Source organism: Barbus barbus, assembly GCF_936440315.1.
Source record: "Barbus barbus genome assembly, chromosome: 31".
Taxonomy (NCBI): Eukaryota; Metazoa; Chordata; class Actinopteri; order Cypriniformes; family Cyprinidae; genus Barbus; species Barbus barbus.
This window is the reverse complement of record NC_136759.1, coordinates 11,350,255-11,370,586: the sequence shown is the minus strand read 5'-3', so window position 1 is coordinate 11,370,586 and position 20,332 is coordinate 11,350,255. Positions and strand designations below refer to the sequence as shown.

General features: G+C 42.7%; 1 pseudogene across 1 annotated transcript; it reads right to left on the bottom strand.

The window, feature by feature from the left end:
* Positions 1-11,409: 11,409 nt before the first annotated feature.
* Positions 11,410-15,794, bottom strand: LOC306851309 (olfactory receptor 2AT4-like; annotated as a pseudogene). The gene is made up of 2 exons: positions 15,584-15,794; positions 11,410-12,156 (listed from the first exon to the last, which is right to left on the bottom strand). The product of its transcript is annotated as an olfactory receptor 2AT4-like (transcript).
* Between the last annotated feature and the right edge of the window lie 4,538 nt (positions 15,795-20,332).

The following is a 20,332-nucleotide window of genomic DNA, read 5'->3' as shown; positions in this document are numbered from 1 at the left end:
GACTCTTTTATGCTTGGAGGCTCTGTAGAAGATATTTGGCCTGGATCAGTGGGCCGAAACCTAGTGACAAGGAGCCTTTTTGCCTTGGTATGTTTACTCTGATTGTAATATAATATTATATATACTGTATATATATTATATTTTCTTAAAGGGGTCATTGGATGCCCATTTTCCACAAGTTGATATGATTCTTTAAGGTATTAATGAAAAGATAGATTGTTAAGTCTATAACATACTTTGCCTATAACATACTTTTTCTAGTCTATAACATACTTTTTTAACATACAAAGTCTATAACATACTTTGGTTAAAATTTCTCAATGGTAGTGTAAAAAACACCCTTTTTACCATGTCAAAATCAACTCTCTAACTTTTTAACAAGCTATTCTAGTCCTTGTTGCTTTAAATGCTAATGAGCTCTGCTGACCCCGCCCCTCTCTTCTGTTGGATGAGGAGCAGTGTTTACTTTAGCTGCAAAACTGGCTAACTAGCACTTTATTAGGAAAGGCGATTTGCAAAGATTAATAAAAAACCCTTATACTCACTACTTCAGTAGATGAAGCTGGATCACGAATGATTTGCGCGAACATAGACACATTTAGGCAGATTGGGATTGGCGCATTCCCTTCAAAATGAAAGTAACGTTAATCCTCTGCATCTTCCTCAGATGTTGGGAATAAATGACGAATGCTATATTCATTATTACATCCAAAAACAAAACAATCACTTCATTGGAGACATTCTTGTCTCCTTCTGCACCGGAGTCGACACAATGGCAGACTTATGACAGCTCACTCTGGGCGGGTCTAAGGTAAGAAGGTCTTGTCAATCAACTATCGTGGGAGCAGTCTGTGCAGAACTACGTCATTCTGACACGAATCTCAGAACAGCCTGATTTGAGAAAGGGGATTTTAAAATAGGGATTAAAAAAAAAAAACACTGGGTGGATTTTTATCATTATAGGATGGATTTGTACACACACTTCTAACACACATTTATGTTCAAACAACTAGCAAAGTGAATTTTGCATCCGATGCCCATTTTAACTATATGAAACACTTAATTTAGGGGTCAGTTCTCTTATTTTAATATTTAAAACAAAAATGTAATGAGATATTGAGGGACCAAAGACAGGCTTGTGTGATTATTACATTTTAATAAAAACAACATTGAACATAAATGTCTCATTAAAGAGGTAAACAGAAAGTATCAGTCAAGTTAAATAGTAAATGTATAGCTGAATAATATATATATATATATATATATATATATATATATATGTATGTATGCACACACACACACACACACACACACATATATATATACATATATATATATATATATATATAGAGAGAGAGAGAGAGGGTTGAGAACCAGAAAGGAGCGTAAGTGACATTTCACCAACTTTACAGGAGAGCCAAAACAAAAATTTTACCATAGTTTGATCTGACTTTGTGTACTGATTTCAATTGTTTATAATACAAATTTGTACACTCATGGATGACAGCACTTTTGCCAGTAGAAAGAGCTCATTAAGAGCTTTCAATTGATGTATATGCCTCCTTTTCTCCAAAAAGTCAATTACCCCCCTCTGGTCCTCAACCCCAGATATATATACAGTATATATATCCGGTGCGACACACACCCAGGTCTGATGAGCCTGTGGTGGGCCAGCCTCGGGTGAGGGTGTATTGTGATAAAAGACCGAAACACCCAATGAGGCCAGGGTGCACAACTGATGATGTGTTGTGTTGGAGGCACCACGCGGTCATCCCCCAATTTAACTCCATCCAAGAGGACATCTTCAACAATAGTGCTTGCTGAATGTCAAGGGATTCTAACATCTAGTCCTAGTAAATATATTGAACTCTCGTTTTGGAACCAGTGACTACTGTGAAAGGGCAGTTGACAACCCAGGAAAGACCTGGTGACAGCCTGAAGAGACTACTGACAGGAGGGAATAGACCCCAATGGGGCTGGCATGGGTTAGCTACCCATGTCGGCAGAGGCCGGTCACAACATAATGACTCGGATCCACCCAACCATTGCCATAAAAAGCCTTGGTCGGTGGTACAACACTGATCTCAAAGACACCGAACAGGTGGAACAACTAAAGCAGGATACCATCAGTGGCCTGAAGGAGATCAACAGCACTGCTCTCCCAGGAAAGCTGAAGCTCTGGTGCCTTCAGTTCGGACTGCTGCCCCGCCTCATGTGGCCAATTTCCATCTATGAGGTCACCCTATCCCATGCCAACTGACTGGAGCGATTGGTGAATGTGCAGGTGAGAAAATGGCTTGGACTACCCAGATGCTTCAGCAGCATAGGACTGTATGGCAATGGAGCCCTCTCTCTAACAATCTCAAGCCTGGTGGAGGAGTACAAATGCTCTAAAGAAGGCTTGAAATGACCCTCACAGAATCCCGGGATCCCTTCGACAGAGGGGCTGCTCCCACCTTAGCCACAGGGAGGAAGTGGAGGCCAGGTTTAGCAGTGGCACAGGCAGAGTCCACTCTGCGACATATAGGGACATAGTGGGCCAAGCCCAACAAGGCAGAGGGGGCCTAGGACTGGGGGTAACAACACCCACATGGCAGAAGTCTATTCCAGCTGAACGCCGACGCCTGGTGGTTGAGGAGGTGCGACACCAGGAAGAAGCGGACAGGTGTGTCAGAGCGGTGTCCCAAGCCAAGCAAGGCCGCTGGATGAGGTGGGAAGGTGTGGAGAAGAGGAAGATCACTTGTAGCGAACTGTAGAACACAGAGTCCAATATGTTGAGCTTTACCATCAGAGCCACATATGATGTCCTGCCCTCTCCAACCAACCTACTTCAGTGGTTTGGAGAGGATCCAGCCTGTCTCCAGTGTTCTGCCCCAGCAACCCTGAAACACATCCTGGTGGGCTGTAAGACCAGCCTTATGCAAGGCAGATACACTTGGCGCCACAACCAAGTGCTGAAGTGCCTGGCTGTTACACGGGAGAGTAAGAGGGTAACCGTTAATGCCATGCCCCTGGAAGCCCAGACTACCTTCCGCCAACCAACATCCTTCGACCGGGAAGGGGTGAAATGTTCGACCAATCGATCGCCTCCAGACTCATGCCCACTGAACGCAGCCCGGGACTGGGAAATGCGAGTAGACTTAAGTCAGAGGCTCACCTTCCCACCCGAAATTGCAGCGACCAACCTGCGCCCAAACCTGGTCCTTTGGTGCAAATCCTGTCGACATTTCTTTATAGTGGAATGGACAGTGCCGTGGGAGGAAGCTATCGATGAGGCATATGAAAGGAAAAGGTTGCGATATACAGATTTGGCTGCCGAAGCAGAGGACCGGGGATGGAAGATAAATGTGCGTCCAGTGGAAGTGGGCTGCAGGGGTTTTGTAGCTAGTTCCACCATAAAGCTGTTAAAGGAGGTTGGAATCAGAGGACAGGCTCAGCGGAAGACCATCAAAGACCTTGCAACTGCTACCGAAAGAAGCAGTCACTGGCTGTGGCTGAAGCGGAAAGAGACTGTATGGGCTCCCAAGTGACCTCATGGAGCCTCCGGTGCGACACACACCCAGGTCTGATCAGCCTGTGGTGGGCCAGCCTCGGGTGAGGGTGTATTGTGATAAAAGGCCGAAACACCCAGTGAGGCCGGGGTGCACAAATGATGATGTGTCGTGTTGGAGGCACCAAGCGTTCATCCCCCAATTTAACTCCATCCAAGAGGACATCTCCAACAATAGTGCTTGCTGAATGTCAAGGAATTCTAACATCTAGTCCTAGTAAATATATATATATATACTGTATATACACACACACACACACACACATCTCATATATATATTGTTGTAAAGGCTCCTTTAAGAGAGGGCTTTTATTCTGACGTCGTCTGAGCAGTAACGTTAGTTCAGCCGCTCCTGCCTGCTCAAGTTTACCTATGTCGAGTCGATCGCTGAAAGGACATTTCTACTTGTTGATTTGCGATATCCTGCCGCTGTTACATTGAGGTGTTAGTCATTGACCTACAAGTTAGCCTGTTTGCGTTATTTCTGTGTTCATTGAGATCGGTATTGAGTTATTTATAACTGCGTCACCCGCACATGTATAGACATGCCCGCAGTCATTGTTTCTGTTCATCTGGCTTAATGATGCCGCTCGAGATGATTATTTCTTCTTTTATTGATGTGTTTCTCACTGGTTTGCTTTCAATGATACTTTAGTGACGTGATATTTATTATTTTGAGCGGTTTATACCAAACTAGCGATCACAGTTGATGTATCGTGATTATAGCCATACATGGAGGGATGTTTATCATGTTAGATGATCGCTTATGGCTTATTGTTTGTACTATTACCCATTATTCTCCCTTCTTGAATTGTATTTTTCACTGAGGAAAGTTACAGATGAGGATTTAGTATACTTGACTGCCTCTATATACCCATGGATGTTTATGATTGTGTATATGCTTAATTATTCTTATTCATGATTGTCTATTGTATTTCTTGTATTCCAGACTAATGCCTCTACTGCCTGTAACTCGATAATATCCTACCAATACAGCATCTAAACTCAACGACTGTCTCCTCATCCTTATATAATATTGTGCTCTAACCGGCACCCAGGGGGGTTCACTCATCCAATTGCAAATCAGATCCTGACAGTCAAAGTCTCTCCAATATTGTGGTCCTTCGAGCCGGATGAGTGTTCCTTTCGGATATGATGGAATCTGATGAGGAGATTGTTGGTGGAGCACGCCCTAAACGCTTCACTCATCCTCCAGCCTACTTAGAGCAGTATGAGGTGCAGTATCCTAGAGGAAGGCCTGTCTCCGCATCGGGTGTATCCCGCACCGTGGAGACGCCTGTCCCAGCCTGGTCCCTGTCCTTTCAGCCATGTGTTGCCCTCTCTGGTGGTGACCATGCCCGTCCTGATGGCTCGCAGGTCCCGTCCCCAACTTCAGCGGCGGATTCAATTGCTTCTGCCCATCGCAGTGAGCTACAGCATCTACGTCAGGAGCGTGCAGCCTTCGAAGCCGATCTGAGAGAGTTGAGAGCAGTTCATGCAGAAGTACGAGAGTTGGTTCAAGCAGCGCAGTCCCTTAGGGCAGACCTTAGCCAAGCCAGAGGCCAACCTCTTTTGCCAGTGCAGCCCCCAGTATTGCCCAGTTCTCCAGTGAAGCCCTGTGTATCCACTCCTGGAGTTGATTGGGATCCTTTCCCTGATCTACCTCCGCCACCTTGGCCTAAGCCTGATGAAGCCTTAGCTAGACGGTTTGGTGCCCTCGAGTTGTCTGATGCAGCTACATCCTATCGGCCTGTGATCTCAGAGTCTCAGCAGCAACCCGCAGTCCTCCCTGCCACTTGCTCGGGCCCTCCTCGGTCTAGTGTTCCTGATGTTGGTGAGTTCCCTCCACCTCCTACTCCTCAAGACCTCAGAGAGTTGCTCACTCCTAGTGCCAAACCAGGGTCTGCTCACCACCAGGCAGTGCCTGCCTATCCTAGCGTCCCAGTATTTCTTTCTCAGTCAGAGCCTAGGGTGCGCCCTGTAGTCCCTTCCTTTGAGTCTGTGTATCGTGGCCCCCCTCCTACCATCCCTAAGTTTACGCATCCGGATCCGAGTGAGTTTGCTCGCCTACGTATAGCCCTGGAAAACCTGCTTCCCCCTGATGGCACTGAGCTGTTTAAGTACCAGGTCCTAGTAGACCACCTTAGGCTAGAGGAAGCTAAGATGATAGCTGATGCTAACTTGAATTCCCCTACCCCGTTTACCGATACTATGTCAGCACTTCATGAGAAGTACGGCCAGCCACATCAGTTAGCCTTGAGGAGGATAGCCAGTGTCCTTGACAGTCCGGACGTTAGACGAGGTGATATCCCAGCCTTCCAAAGATTCGCTCTCCAAGTCCAGTCTCTAGTTGGCTTATTGAGGACCTTAGGACACGATGGGGAGTCGGAGTTAAGTTGTGGCTCCCATGTCGCACGCCTTCTAAGTAAGCTTCCTCCAGAGCAGAGAGCGGAGTTCCGTCGCCACATGTTCCTTCAACCTGGTTCCACGCCTAACCTTGTTGATTTTTCTAATTGGCTTCGTTATGAGACCTGGTGTCATAGTTATGATGCAGAGTTGATGTTCAGGAGCTCACATGCTGGCAAAAGATCTGTTGCTGTCCTGCATGGAGTTGGAGCCCCATCCTCATCCTTGTCCCGTAGGGGTTATGTTCAGCCAGATAAGACCACTAGAACGAAGCGACATTGTCCTTTCTGTGATGCATCTGAGCATTACCTGAGTCAGTGCACTGCCTTTGCCCAGCTTACTCCTGATCAGGTTAAGACCTGGATCCGTAGTCACAATCGATGTTGGCGTTGTGCCAGATCCCACCATGCTGCCCAATGTGACCTGAAGAAGCCCTGCAGTCTTTGCCGTGGCCTACATCTTCGTCCCCTTCACGATGTCAACATCAGTCCTTCCTCTACTGAGGAATCCACTACAGGAGAGAAGAGTTGCTTTACAAGTTTCTCCTCTGATAGGTTCTTCTTGGATAAACCTTCCGTTAGCGGCCGTGTGATGCTTAAAGTAGTTCCAGTGCACCTGAGTTATGAGGATCGTACACTGGATGCTTTCGCCCTTTTGGACGATGGGTCTGAGAGAACGATCCTGCTTTCCGCTGCCGTTGAAGCCCTGGGTATTCAGGGTGTTCCTGAAGACCTTCCGTTACGGACAGTCAGAGACGATGTTCAGGTTATTCGTGGTTGTTCCATTGCCTTCCAGATTTCTCCCGTCTATCGACCACAGATCAGTTATCAGATTAGTCACGCCTTTACTGCTGATCGCCTTAACCTGTCGCGCCAGTCTTATCCTGTGGAACAGTTGCGGCGAAAGTACAGACACTTGAGGGGCCTGCCTATTCGTACCCTTACTGAGGTCCAGCCTTTGCTCCTCATCGGTTCTGACCAACCCCACCTTATCACTCCTACTGAGCCTGTTCGATGGGGCGGCCCAGGTGCTCCAGTTGCTGTTCGGACCCGCCTAGGATGGACACTTCAGGGTCCTGTTCCTTCCGTAGTTTGTCCTTCCACCCCTCGCCAGTGCATGCTTACCTCTTTGGGTCCTGTCCAGGATGAGCTATTACACCACGTACAGAGATTGTGGCAGTTGGATACAGTTCCGTACCGGGAGAGTAAAGAAGTTACCCGTTCCAAGCAGGACCAAGAAGCCCTTCAGTTGCTTGGCCGCAAGACCCTTACCGTTGAGATTGGGGGTGTTAGTCGCCTTGCCACTCCCCTTCTTCGTCATAAAGACATGCCTTTGTTAAATGCTACGAGAGATTCAGTCTTGCCTAATCTCCGAAGCGTGGAGCGGCGACTGCGGAAGGATCCTGAGAAAGCCGAGACCTACCGAGCAGAGATGCGTAGACTCCTTGAGACTGGAGCTGTCTGTGTAGTACCTGATTCTTTTCCTGATAGCCCTGAGTGTTGGTACATTCCTCACCACATGGTTAGCCACAACGGAAAGTCCCGTCTTGTCTTCAGTTGTTCCCATCAGTACAGAGGTCAGAGCCTTAACCAGTACCTATTGCCTGGACCTACCCTTGGAGCCTCGTTGTTAGGTGTCCTCCTTCGTTTCCGGGAGCATCCTGTAGCCGTGAGTGGAGATATGAAGGCGATGTTCCACCAGGTTCGCCTCCTACCTGAAGATCGTCCTCTACTCCGCTTCCTCTGGCGAGACCTGCAGATGGATGAGGCACCTCAGACCTTCGAGTGGTTGGTCCTACCCTTTGGCACCACCTCCAGCCCTTGTTGTGCTACCTACGCACTCCAGTGCCACACTCGTCAGCACCCCTTAACAGATGAGGAGATTCGTTTCTCTGTAGAAAGATGTTTCTACGTGGACAATTGCCTCCAGAGCCTACCTACCGCTGAGGCAGCCCGGAGTCTGATCAGTCTACGCATTATCCTTTCTGGGGCTGGATTTGAGATAAGGCAGTGGGCCTGTAACGAACCTGCTGCACTAAGACACCTGCCTCCTGAGGCTCGAGCAACCAGTGTGGAGTTGTGGCTGACGCAGGAGAAGGCCGATGTTCCTGAGTCCACGTTAGGTTTGAGCTGGAATTGGCAGTCTGATACCTTGTCCTATAAGCACAGACCCGTGATCTATGAGACCCCTACCTTGCGGAACATTTATAGGGTCCTTGCTACCCAGTATGACCCTCTGGGACTGCTCCTTCCTTACACAACCCGCGCCAAAGTGATCATTAAACACCTCTGGAACAAACAAAGAGGGTGGGACGATCCTAACCTACCTCCTGACCTTCTCCATTCCTGGATGCAATGGGAAGAAGAACTTCACTGTCTTCCTAGTGTCTCCTTACCCCGGCCTTATGTTCCCTCGCCAGTAGAGATTGAAGGAGTTACTCACGAGGTCCACATCTTCTCCGATGCCTCTGAGCAAGCCTACGGAGCCGTAGCTTATCTGCGTACAGTTGATCCGGCTGATCAGACCTACCTCTCCTTCCTCATTGCTCGGTCCCGCGTTACCCCTAAGAGAGTACATTCTATTCCTCGATTGGAGCTTTGTGGGAGCCTCGTCGCAGCCCAGCTTGCGAAGTTGCTGGCGGATGAGTTGACTCTGCCTATCCATTCTACTGTGCTGTGGACAGATTCTACTATGGTCCTTCAATGGCTGAAGTCTGAGTCCTGTCGTTACCGGGTCTTTGTTGGAAATAGGATTGCCGAGATCCAGGAGCTTACTGATCGGTGCTCGTGGCGTTATGTTGGTTCAGCAGATAACCCTGCCGATGACCTCACCAAGGGGAAATCTCTTTCCTACCTTACTTCCCCGAACAGATGGTGTCGAGGACCCCCTTTCCTTCTCCTTGACCCTCAAGAATGGCCTGTCCTGCCTGCTTCGGAGCCTAATGACAATCCAGCTGAGTTGCGGAAGTCCACCTTCTGTGGAGTTGTTACCTCGCCAACAGCCTCTAGCCACCCCGATAAATGGAGTTACCCTACCTGGATAGACTTGCTGGATGCCACGGCACAAGACCTACGGGGTGAGTCAGATCCTGATACTGTTCTCGAAGCCACAGATTATCAACGAGCAGAAGTCCATGCCCTTAAATGCGTACAACTGGAATCTTTCCCTGAAGATTATCACCTGTTGGAATCCGGGAAGGCAGTGAAACCTAAAAGCCGGCTAGTTGCCTTGGCCCCTGAGATGGATCCATCGACCGGCTTGATTAGAGTGGGTGGTCGTTTGAGGAGAGTGGCTGACCTTGCCGATTCTGTGGTCCATCCTGTAGTCTTAGACTCTAGGCATCCAGTTACACGCCTGATAATTCACCATTACGACAACCAATTGCATCATCCTGGATCAGAGCGGCTGTTTGCTGAGATCAGGAGACATTATTGGATCTTGCGAGGCCGTGAAGCTGTTCGACGGTTTCAGCATACCTGTCTGGAATGTCGCAGATGGAGAGGCCAGCCTTCAGTGCCTCGGATGTCTGATTTACCCTCTGCCCGCCTTCAGCTTTACAAGCCAGCCTTCCATTCATGTGGGATGGATTGCTTTGGTCCTTTCCTAATCAAGATTGGCAGACGTACAGAGAAGCGCTGGGGTATTCTCTTTAAGTGTCTCACCACGAGAGCCGTACACTTAGACTTGCTCCCTAGTCTAAGCACTGATTCCTTTCTTATGGCCCTTCGGAGGTTCATTGCTAGGAGAGGCACCCCAGCGCAGTTATGGTCAGATCGAGGGACCAACTTCCGTGGAGGCGAACGGGAGTTGCGAGGAGCATATGCCGACTTAGCTCCTGATCTGCAGCGGCATCTTGCACGTCAGAAGATCAGTTTTTGCTTCAATCCCCCATCAGCCCCTCACTTTGGTGGAGTTTGGGAGAGGGAGGTGAGATCGGTCAAGTCAGCCTTGTACACCGTTTTGGGTTCCCAGTCGGTTCCTGAGGAAGTCCTGACGACGGTCTTGTTGGAAGTCGAGGCTATCCTTAACTCAAAACCTTTGGGTTACGTATCCTCTGATGTGGCTGATGCTGACCCAGTGACCCCCAGTAGTCTCCTAATGGGGCGGCCTGATGGATCTTTGCCTCAAGTCATTTACCCAGAATCAGAGATGTTAAGCCGCAGAAGATGGAGACATTCCCAGATCCTGGCTGATCGATTCTGGTCTCGATTCATCCGTGATTACCTTCCTAGCCTACAGACCAGGCAAAAATGGCAAGCCTCACCTCCTGACCTCCGAGAGCACACCTACGTCATGATTGTCGATCCTCAGTTGCCCCGAGGATTATGGCCTGTAGGTAAAGTCATTCAGACCCACCTCAGTCCCGATGGCCACATTAGATCAGCAGATGTGCAGATCAAGGATCATATCTATACCAGACCGGTGGCCCGCCTGGTTGTCCTACCGACCTTCCCTGCAGATGGTCCTGGGGTTCTGAACCCTCCAGTATAGAGTCGCCTTTCCTGAATACAAAGATGTTTCACATCTTTGGGGGCGGCTGTTGTAAAGGCTCCTTTAAGAGAGGGCTTTTATTCTGACGTCGTCTGAGCAGTAACGTTAGTTCAGCCGCTCCTGCCTGCTCAAGTTTACCTATGTCGAGTCGATCGCTGAAAGGACATTTCTACTTGTTGATTTGCGATATCCTGCCGCTGTTACATTGAGGTGTTAGTCATTGACCTACAAGTAAGCCTGTTTGCGTTATTTCTGTGTTCATTGAGATCGGTATTGAGTTATTTATAACTGCGTCACCCGCACATGTATAGACATGCCCGCAGTCATTGTTTCTGTTCATCTGGCTTAATGATGCCGCTCGAGATGATTATTTCTTCTTTTATTGATGTGTTTCTCACTGGTTTGCTTTCAATGATACTTTAGTGACGTGATATTTATTATTTTGAGCGGTTTATACCAAACTAGCGATCACAGTTGATGTATCGTGATTATAGCCATACATGGAGGGATGTTTATCATGTTAGATGATCGCTTATGGCTTATTGTTTGTACTATTCTCCCTTCTTGAATTGTATTTTTCACTGAGGAAAGTTACAGATGAGGATTTAGTATACTTGACTGCCTCTATATACCCATGGATGTTTATGATTGTGTATATGCTTAATTATTCTTATTCATGATTGTCTATTGTATTTCTTGTATTCCAGACTAATGCCTCTACTGCCTGTAACTCGATAATATCCTACCAATACAGCATCTAAACTCAACGACTGTCTCCTCATCCTTATATAATATTGTGCTCTAACCGGCACCCAGGGGGGTTCACTCATCCAATTGCAAATCAGATCCTGACAGTCAAAGTCTCTCCAATATATATATATATATATACATATATATATATATATATATATACATATATAGTGTGCAACAATACTGTTAGTTATATTGTTAATAGTTTCTTTTTAACCGAGAGTGACCTTTGCATTACCTCCAACCTGTTTTTTCTTAAAGTTTTTAGTTATTGCCTCTTTGATCTCTTTAGTCCTGAAGCAATATATAAATGGGTTGATAACAGCAGGGACAAGACTGTACATCATGGAAACCACAATGTAGATATCAGTACTAAAGTCATAATGTGTCATATACACAAAAGTTCTAGGTAAATAATAAAGACATATGATCAGTAACTGTGGGGTGCATGTGGAGAACGTTTTGTAACGTCCCTCAAAATTGGACATTTTTGAAACAGAGTTGATGATAATGATAAGAAAATACGATGAAATATAAAGCACCCCACAGCACAAACATGGCGATGGCTGACGGTGTGTCTTTCATGGTAGTTACATCTCCACATGTCAGTTTGCTTAAAGCGACATGATCATAGTAGCAATGAGGCATGACATTTGACCCACAGTATTTCACACTGAGGGCCAAGAGAGTAACTCCAACTAACTGCAGCAAGTTTGCTATCCAAAAACATGCACACATAACGGCAATAGTTGAATTTTTAATCAGGGTATGATATCCGAGGGGATTGCAAATAGCTATAAATCGATCGAGAGCCATCAATGCCATGAGAAATGAATTCGTAGCCCCTAGAATATGGACAAAATACATCTGCATGAAGCAGGCATTGAATGATCTGATTTTGTCAGACATCCAGAACATTGCAATGACTCTTGGGTAGGTCGTCGTTCCAAGTGCAAGATCTGCCATTGCGAGGTTACAGAAGATTAGGTAGATTGGTTTCTAAATGCTTTTCTCGTACATCACAAAGACAATAATCAAAATATTCCCAGTTGCAAGAAGAAGGTATAAGATGAAAAACAAAGCTCCTATAAGTCTGTAATATTCAGACTTATAGGAGAGTCCAGGGAGTCCAGGAAAACCTCATAGAAAAAACTAATTGAAGACCGTTGTGCTGTTTGCGTTTTGGTAGGTTCCATCATTACTGCCCGACCCCATCTGGAGAACTAAAAAGTGAAATACATTCTGCATGAATACAATCTGTATTGTGTACATTTAAAGGATACTGCAATGTGATCTCAGCATAGACATTAATACTTTTAGTAAGTTTTCACAGCAAACACAACATTTACAAATGAGTGAGATGAAAAAGAAAGGGGAAAAAAGGCAAAGAATAAGACCACACACACTCATATGATCTTATTCAAACTATGATAGTTTACATGAACATACTTATAGCACAGGCCAGAGACTCAAAAGTCCTCTGTTACGTTATGGGTAAGTTTACTTTGGCTTTGGCTTTTAAATGCTCACACTTGAGATACACTTACACTCTTGACATAATATAAGTAAAGTCAAGTCAAGTCACCTTAATTTATATAGTGCTTTTAACAATACAGATTGTGTCTGATCACGACTGATCTTCAAAGGGCCCAAAAGAGCGCATGTTACACCTCTCTTCATCTCCTTGCACTGGCTACCAGTGGCAGCTCGCATCCAGTTCAAGTCACTGATGCTTGCGTACAGAACTACCACAGGCTCTGCACCCTCCTACTTCCACTCACTATTACGAACCTACATCCCCTCCAGAAGTTTGAGATCTGCTAGTGAGCGACGCCTTGTGGTACCATCACAGAGAGGCTCAAAATCACTCTCCAGAACATTTTCGTTCACCATTCCTGGCTGGTGGAATAATCTTCCCACCCCTATCCGGAACGCCGGATCCCTGGCAACCTTCAAGCAACAACTGAAAACTCATCTCTTTCGGCAGTACTTGACTTCATCCTAAACTCAAAAAAAAAAAAAAAAACTTTCCCTCTCTTTCTCTCCACCTACTAGCTTGTACTTATTTGAACAATGACTGAGACGATGTTACGAGCACTTCCTCTGTCTGATTGCCTCTTCAAGATTAATCGCTTTTTGTATTCCCCAATTGTAAGTCGCTTTGGATAAAAGCGTCTGCCAAATGACTAAATGTAAATGTAATGTAAATGTGTCAAAGCACTTAACAGTATCAAATTGGAGGATAGAGTGTATAATAATAAGATTAAACACTCAATTTTCAGTTAAAGGCATTTTATTATTGAATTCAGAGATGTCATTGTCTAGCTCAGTTTAGTTTAAATAGTATCTGTGAAATCAAATTGACGATAATCGCTAAAATAACTGTCACATGTAAATTCAGAAAGCCTCTAGAGGGCCCTGAACATAGCAAATTTATTGTTACTGTTTGCAGTTACACAAGGTGGAAGGAAGGGTGTTTTATTGAATATAGACCTATGTGTTAATGTGCTTCTTCAGCTCTGCCAGGTTTAAATAAGTATATAAATAAATAATATCTTTCATTCTTACAATCTTTCTGTCAGAGAACAAATTAATACAGATAAAAAACTAAAAGTCATTAGCTTCTAAATGCCAAGTTGTATATAAAGTATGAATATGTGTGACTAAGTTGCTTATGGAGGATTTGGCCTTTCTCTCCCTTTTCCACTTTTTCGTCTATATACAAATTTCAGGATTTTCTGCACTATTTGCATCAGAAATTATGGCAAATATCAAAATTATCTTGTTTAAGAAAATTTTGTCTTGTCATCCTGCCTTGATTTAAATAAAAACCTGTGCCTACACTGTACATACACTTAATGTGCTGAATGTATATGCATGTCCCTTGATAGAAGAATATATTTACAGAAGCAGTACACTTTATTTTTAGGCATATTCCAAGACTGGAACAGAAATTGCATTATTTATTAATTTACATTTCATTCCAATTTCCACGTTCACCCTCAGATCTCTTTCACAATATTGTACAATATAATACCTGTTAATGACTTCAAACATGAGAACATTTTTTTTTTTTAAAGTTAACATTTTTGTAATGTTTAGTATGTTATTTTATGTAATGTGTAGAAAATTTAATGAACAAAAGATACCTTTGAATTAAAACTAAACTATACAATTGAGTGAGTTCTGTGTGTAGTATCTAAACCTCATATGTGACCCTGGAACACAAAACCAGTCATAAGTACCACAGGTATATTTGTAGCAATAGCCAAAAAATACATTGTATGCTTCAAAATCATAGATTTTTTTTTATTCCTAAAATCATTAGGATATTAAGTAAAGATCATGTTCCATGAATATATTTTGTAAATTTCCAACCGTAAATATATCAAAACTTAATTTTTGATTAGTAATATGCATTGCTAAGAACTTCATTTGGATAATAACAACAAAGAATAAAAGAGGGCAATAAAATATACTTATAGTTTATACATCAGGAAAAATATACATTATTTCATAAATATGTAATTTATTCTCATTTTAAGTGTAAGAACAGCCAGAATTACAATTATATAAATTCATAAACCGGGCAAAGTGTAAACAATGCACTCTACTCTATTAAAGCTAATGTAATATTTTTAGCACATCATATATGCATGTTCACTTTCCTATCTCTATATTTTTTCTTTAATGCATCTTTGATTTCTTTGGTTCTGAAACAGTAAATCATTGGATTGACAACAGGAGGGAGAAGACTGTACCACATGATTAAAATAACACGAATGCCAGGTGAGATCGCTATTGTTACATCATGTACATAAACAACACATCTGGGCACATAGTACAGACAAATGATAAGTAGTTGAGGAGTGCATGTTGAGAATGTTTTATAACGGGCCTGAATGTCTGAGATTTTGAAAACAGATTTGATGATAGCAATAAAAGAAAATATAATAAAAATCAAAGGGCCCAAAAGAACAAACATGGCACATGAAAATGAAAAAAACTTCTTCTGTCTTACGTCTCCACAAGACAATTTAATTATTGAATTTTGGTCACAGTAAATTTGGGTTATTACGTTAGAACCACAGTAGGGCTCATCGAAGGCATGATAAACAATGACTGTCAGCCATGAAATACTGATGATCCAAATCACTGCACATGCCAATAAAATAGTCTTATTTGTAATAAGGACACAGTATCTCAACGGGTTACACACTGCAACAAACCGATCAATGGCCATTAATAGCATTAGGAAAGAGTTAATAGTCCCTAAGTAGTGAACAAAAAACATCTGCACAAGGCAGCTATAAAATGGTATCTCACTGCTATTGAAAAAGTATTTTGCAATGGCTTTAGGCAGCGTGATGGTTCCAAAAGCAAGATCAGACACTGCAAGATTACAGAAGATTAAATAGGTGGGTTTCTGAAGGCTTCTCTCATAAGCAATAAATGCAATAATAAAGATATTTCCTCCTGCTAGTGTCAAATAGACAAATAACAAAAGGGTTCCCACAGTTCCATAATACTGTGGATAGAGTCCTGGAAATCCCAGCAGGTAGAATTCAGTAAAGACAGTGACATTAGTGGGAGTCATGACTCTAGAACAGCTTTGGAGTTACCTGTTACAAATTCACTGAAATATAAAAAGAATTTAATAAAGCAATAACAATTACAGCATTTAAGCAATTAAGCATTTGACTGTGAATGCAAATTAAAACAACATATAAAAGTTTACATTTCAACGTTTGGAACAACTGCTGTTGTTATAAAATTCTTCACAGATTATATTGATAATCTATCACTCACATACATTACCTCCATGGAAACTATTCTGATGTAAATAGCATCTATTAAAATGACATTATTTTGAGTTTGATGTTTTGATTCACAATCACTAATTGTATTAATCCACAAACAAAAAATGCCTTTATTTCTGTCATCTAACAATGCTTTACACAGTCACCGTTTATCAAGACTAATAAAGACTAAAGGCACCTCCCACAAATTGACGTGTTGTTTGGAGTTTCTGCTGTCTCATTAATGCATGATCTTATGAACAGTTTGGTTTCTTTGACACTAACATGCTTGAGTCCTTGCCATTAGTGTTGTCACAAAACTTGAATTTGTAACTTTGATATAATACATTGAAAAATATCAACATTCAGTACCATTTTCAGTAGGCCAACCACAGGTTAAACTGCAATCTGAACATTAGGCCTAAGTTATAGTTTATTTTACTTTTGACCATAGTCAAAGTTTTAATAAGTACTTAAGTTTTCCAACATGTCACAACATTGTGCACAGTTAACTTGCTGTCAAGAGCTCACAGAATGGCTTAGATTGTTCCAATACGGCGGATGACTAACGTATAATGTTCCATATACAACCCGAATTCCGGAATTGTTGGGACATTTTTTAAATTTGAATAAAATAAAAATTAAAAGAATTTCAAATCACATGAGCCAATATTTTATTCACAATAGAAAATAGATAATATAACAAATGTTTAAACTGAGAAATTTTAAAATTTTATGCATAAAATGAGCTCATTTCAAATTTGATGCCTGCTACAGGGCCATGTTTACCATGGCGTAGCATCTCCTCTTCTTTTCAAAACAGTTTCAAGACATCTGGGCATCGAGGTTATGGGTTTCTGAAGTTTTGGTGTTGGAATTTGGTCTCATTCTTGCCTGATATAGGTTTTCAGCTGCTGAAGAGTTTGTGGTTGTCTTTGATGTATTTTTCGTTTAATGATGTGCCAAATGTTCTCTATAGGTGAAAGATCTGGACTGCAGGCAGGTCAATTCAGCACCTGGACTCTTCTACTATAAAGCCATGCTGTTGTAATAGCTGCATTATGTTTTTTTGCACTGTCCTGCTGAAATACACAAGGCCTTCCCTGAAATAGACATTGTCTGGAGGGAAGCATATGTTGCTCTAAAACCTTTATATACCTTTCAGCATTCATAGTGCCTTCCAAAACATGCAAGCTGCCCATACCGTATGCACTTATGCACCCCCATACCATCAGAGATGCTGACTTTTGAACTGAACGCTAATAACACGCTGGAAGGTGTAACATCTGCTTATGATCCTTGATGGTCATTGGGACTTTATGTCTTAAGAGACCCCTTTTAGCCTTTTGACGTTTGCATATAATTCAAAGACCTGGCCCCACATTCGACCGTTATATGGGTGCTAAATTGCCAATGGTTGTCCCCCTCACTGTCAAAAGATGCTAAACAGACTAACTGTATTTCCTCTCCATCGGACTTCAAATACATTCCAAAGAGACCCTCAGTACCAGACCTAGCTGACCAGTGGACTACCCCCCCATGATTACAAGATACATAACACACACACACATAGAGACATTTTCTTTTTTTATACCATAATTAATCAGTTACAAAGGTATCTGGTATATGCATGTGTTGTTTGTATGTTTCCTTATTATATTAGCCTAGTGACCACTCGTTATTTGTATTAGTAAGCTATAAACACTCATATTCAGGTGTATGAATGTATCTCTGGTTGAATATCTTTTAGATGTCTCTTTCTTGATATGAAAATGATCTGCTCTTTATTTCTCAAACAATGATGTACACTATGTGATCGTGAAATGCATAATTTTTACTGTACTGTGGGAAAATTTACACCGATTCGCCAGAACACTCATAAAACATGCAAATGAGGTGTCAAGTGGGACAAAGAAACACTTTCCCGTTGAAACTATGTGCCTTGTTATTGTTCAAACTAACCAAAATGGGTGTTACAGGGAAACCAGATAAAACTTCTCCCACACCCAAAAGGCGAGGTCTTCTCTTTACTTTCGGTGCCCTGGAGACACACATATCACCTTGGAAATCTTGTGGCTCCTTCGACCCCTTTTAATTAAGGAGATGTGATTCTCCGATGGTTCTAACAGGTTGTGTTTAGCTGATGTGTTTACCTGCCATTACACTCTACTCTCTTGCGCGCTCTCTCTCTCTCTCTCTCTCTCTCTCTCTCTCCATGCCTTCCTTGCTTTGGCATCTATGTTTAATGTGTGTATGTTTGGGTCTAGTTCGATGTTGCATGTTCCCCTGTAGTGTAGTTTAATAAACATCCATATGTATTCACTCTTGGTTGTCTGTGTCTGCTGCTCACAGAATGAGGTCACTTCAAGGTCACACAAAAACGTTCCGTTTTGTTACATGCTCTATGAGCAATGTATTAGGGAGGAAATTATTTTTTGTGGCCAGAGAAATCATTTTCCTTAGAGTTAATAGACGAATAAAACTATCCATACTAAGGACGAACAAATAATCTCATTGTACTATTAATGCTATAATTCCTGAAAATGAATATATAATTGATAACAACCCGTTATGATTAATTATGTTCATCTTACTTTGAGCTAATTTGCTACAAAGGTCTCCCTCCTCTTTAGCCTGGAGGACACGGCATCTGTGATTTCCAACAAGAATGTCAAATTTGAACTCGTCTGACCATGGAACACTTTTGAAACAGTTAATTTTAAATGAGCCCACTGGACACGATGGTGCTTCAGGACCATGTTCACATATGGCTTCCTTTTTGCATGATAGAGCTTTAGTTGGCATCTGCAGATGGCACGGCGCATTGTGTTTACCGACAGTGGTTTCTGGAAGTATTTCTGGGCCAATTTTACTATAATTTAGTAATGTCAATGACAGAATCATGCCGATTACTGATGCAGTGTCGTCTGAGGGCTCGAAGACTACGAGCAACCAACAAAGGTCTTCGACCTAGTCCCTTATGCACAGAGATTTCTCCAGTTTCTCTGAATCTCTTGATGATGTTATGCACTGTAGATGATGAGATTTGCAAAGCCTTTGCAATTTGATGTTGAGGGACATTGTTTTTAAAGTATTCCACATTCTTTTTACGCACTTTTTCACAGATTGGAGAGCCTCTGCCCTTCTTTACTTCTGAGAAACTCTGAATCTCTAAGACATCCCTTTTATAGCTAGACCTGATGTCAATTAACTTAATTAGTTGCTAGATGTTCTCCCAGCTGAATCTTTTCAAAATTTCTTGCTTTTTCAGCCCTATGTTGCCTCTGTGCCAACTTTTTTGAGACCTGTAGCAGGCATCAAATTTGAAATGAGCTCATTTAGTGGATAAAAGTGTAAAATGTCTCAGTTTAAATATTAGTTTTGTTCTCTGTGTTCTATCTCTATGTTCTATTGTGAATAAAATATTGGCTGAAAGTATTTGAAAGTTTTTAGTTTTAATTTTATTCAAATTTAAAAAACATCCCAACATTTCCAGAATTCGGGTAAGTAATCTTAATAAGTCAGTTGCATTGCATAATTTTTTACATGACTTCTATGATTCTCTATTATCAGAAAGAGCTGTTATCTTTCAGATTTACCTTGAACTATTCAATTTGGTTTTTATTTTCATTCAAAATGGGACAGGAAGCAACATACAGTATTAATAGAGAGACTGGATCTAGAAATGACAGCCTGGCACTTTCTCCATATTAGAGCCACCACACAAAATGCCTCTATAGCCCCAGACCGGGTGTGTCTCACTTGTCCTGAAAAGTTAAGCTGCGGGCTCTTTTATCGCCCCCTGGTGGCTGGCTGCAGTACAGGTCAAAAAACCCTCCCTCTCCATGTAAACGAATGGGACTTCAGTCAAAATGAAAAAAATTAATTACACTTCCAATACAACTTTCATAAATATGGTTTTGGTCATTTAAGGTAGTTATTACGCTGATATATATTCAATTGTTCATTTTTTTTAATAAGTTTGATTTGAGCTAATAATTTGATGCTATAAAAATGGGGCGTGTCGTTACGGTTGATTGGGTCTGTGGGAGTTTGGGCGGGAGTTTGATACCTCAGCTCCACCTCATGACTCTACTGCGCAGACTCTGCTTCCAAACGAATCTCTACTGCGCAGACTCTGGCTCCAAACGAATCTCTACTGTGCCCGACTCTGGCTGCAAATGAATCTCTACTGTGCAGACTCTGGCTCCAAACGAATCTCTACTGTGCAGACTCTGGCTCCAAACGAATCTCTACTGTGCAGACTCGGGCTCCAGACGAATCTCTACTGTTCAGACTCGGGCTCCAAATGATGTCATTTACTCAAGATGGCAGC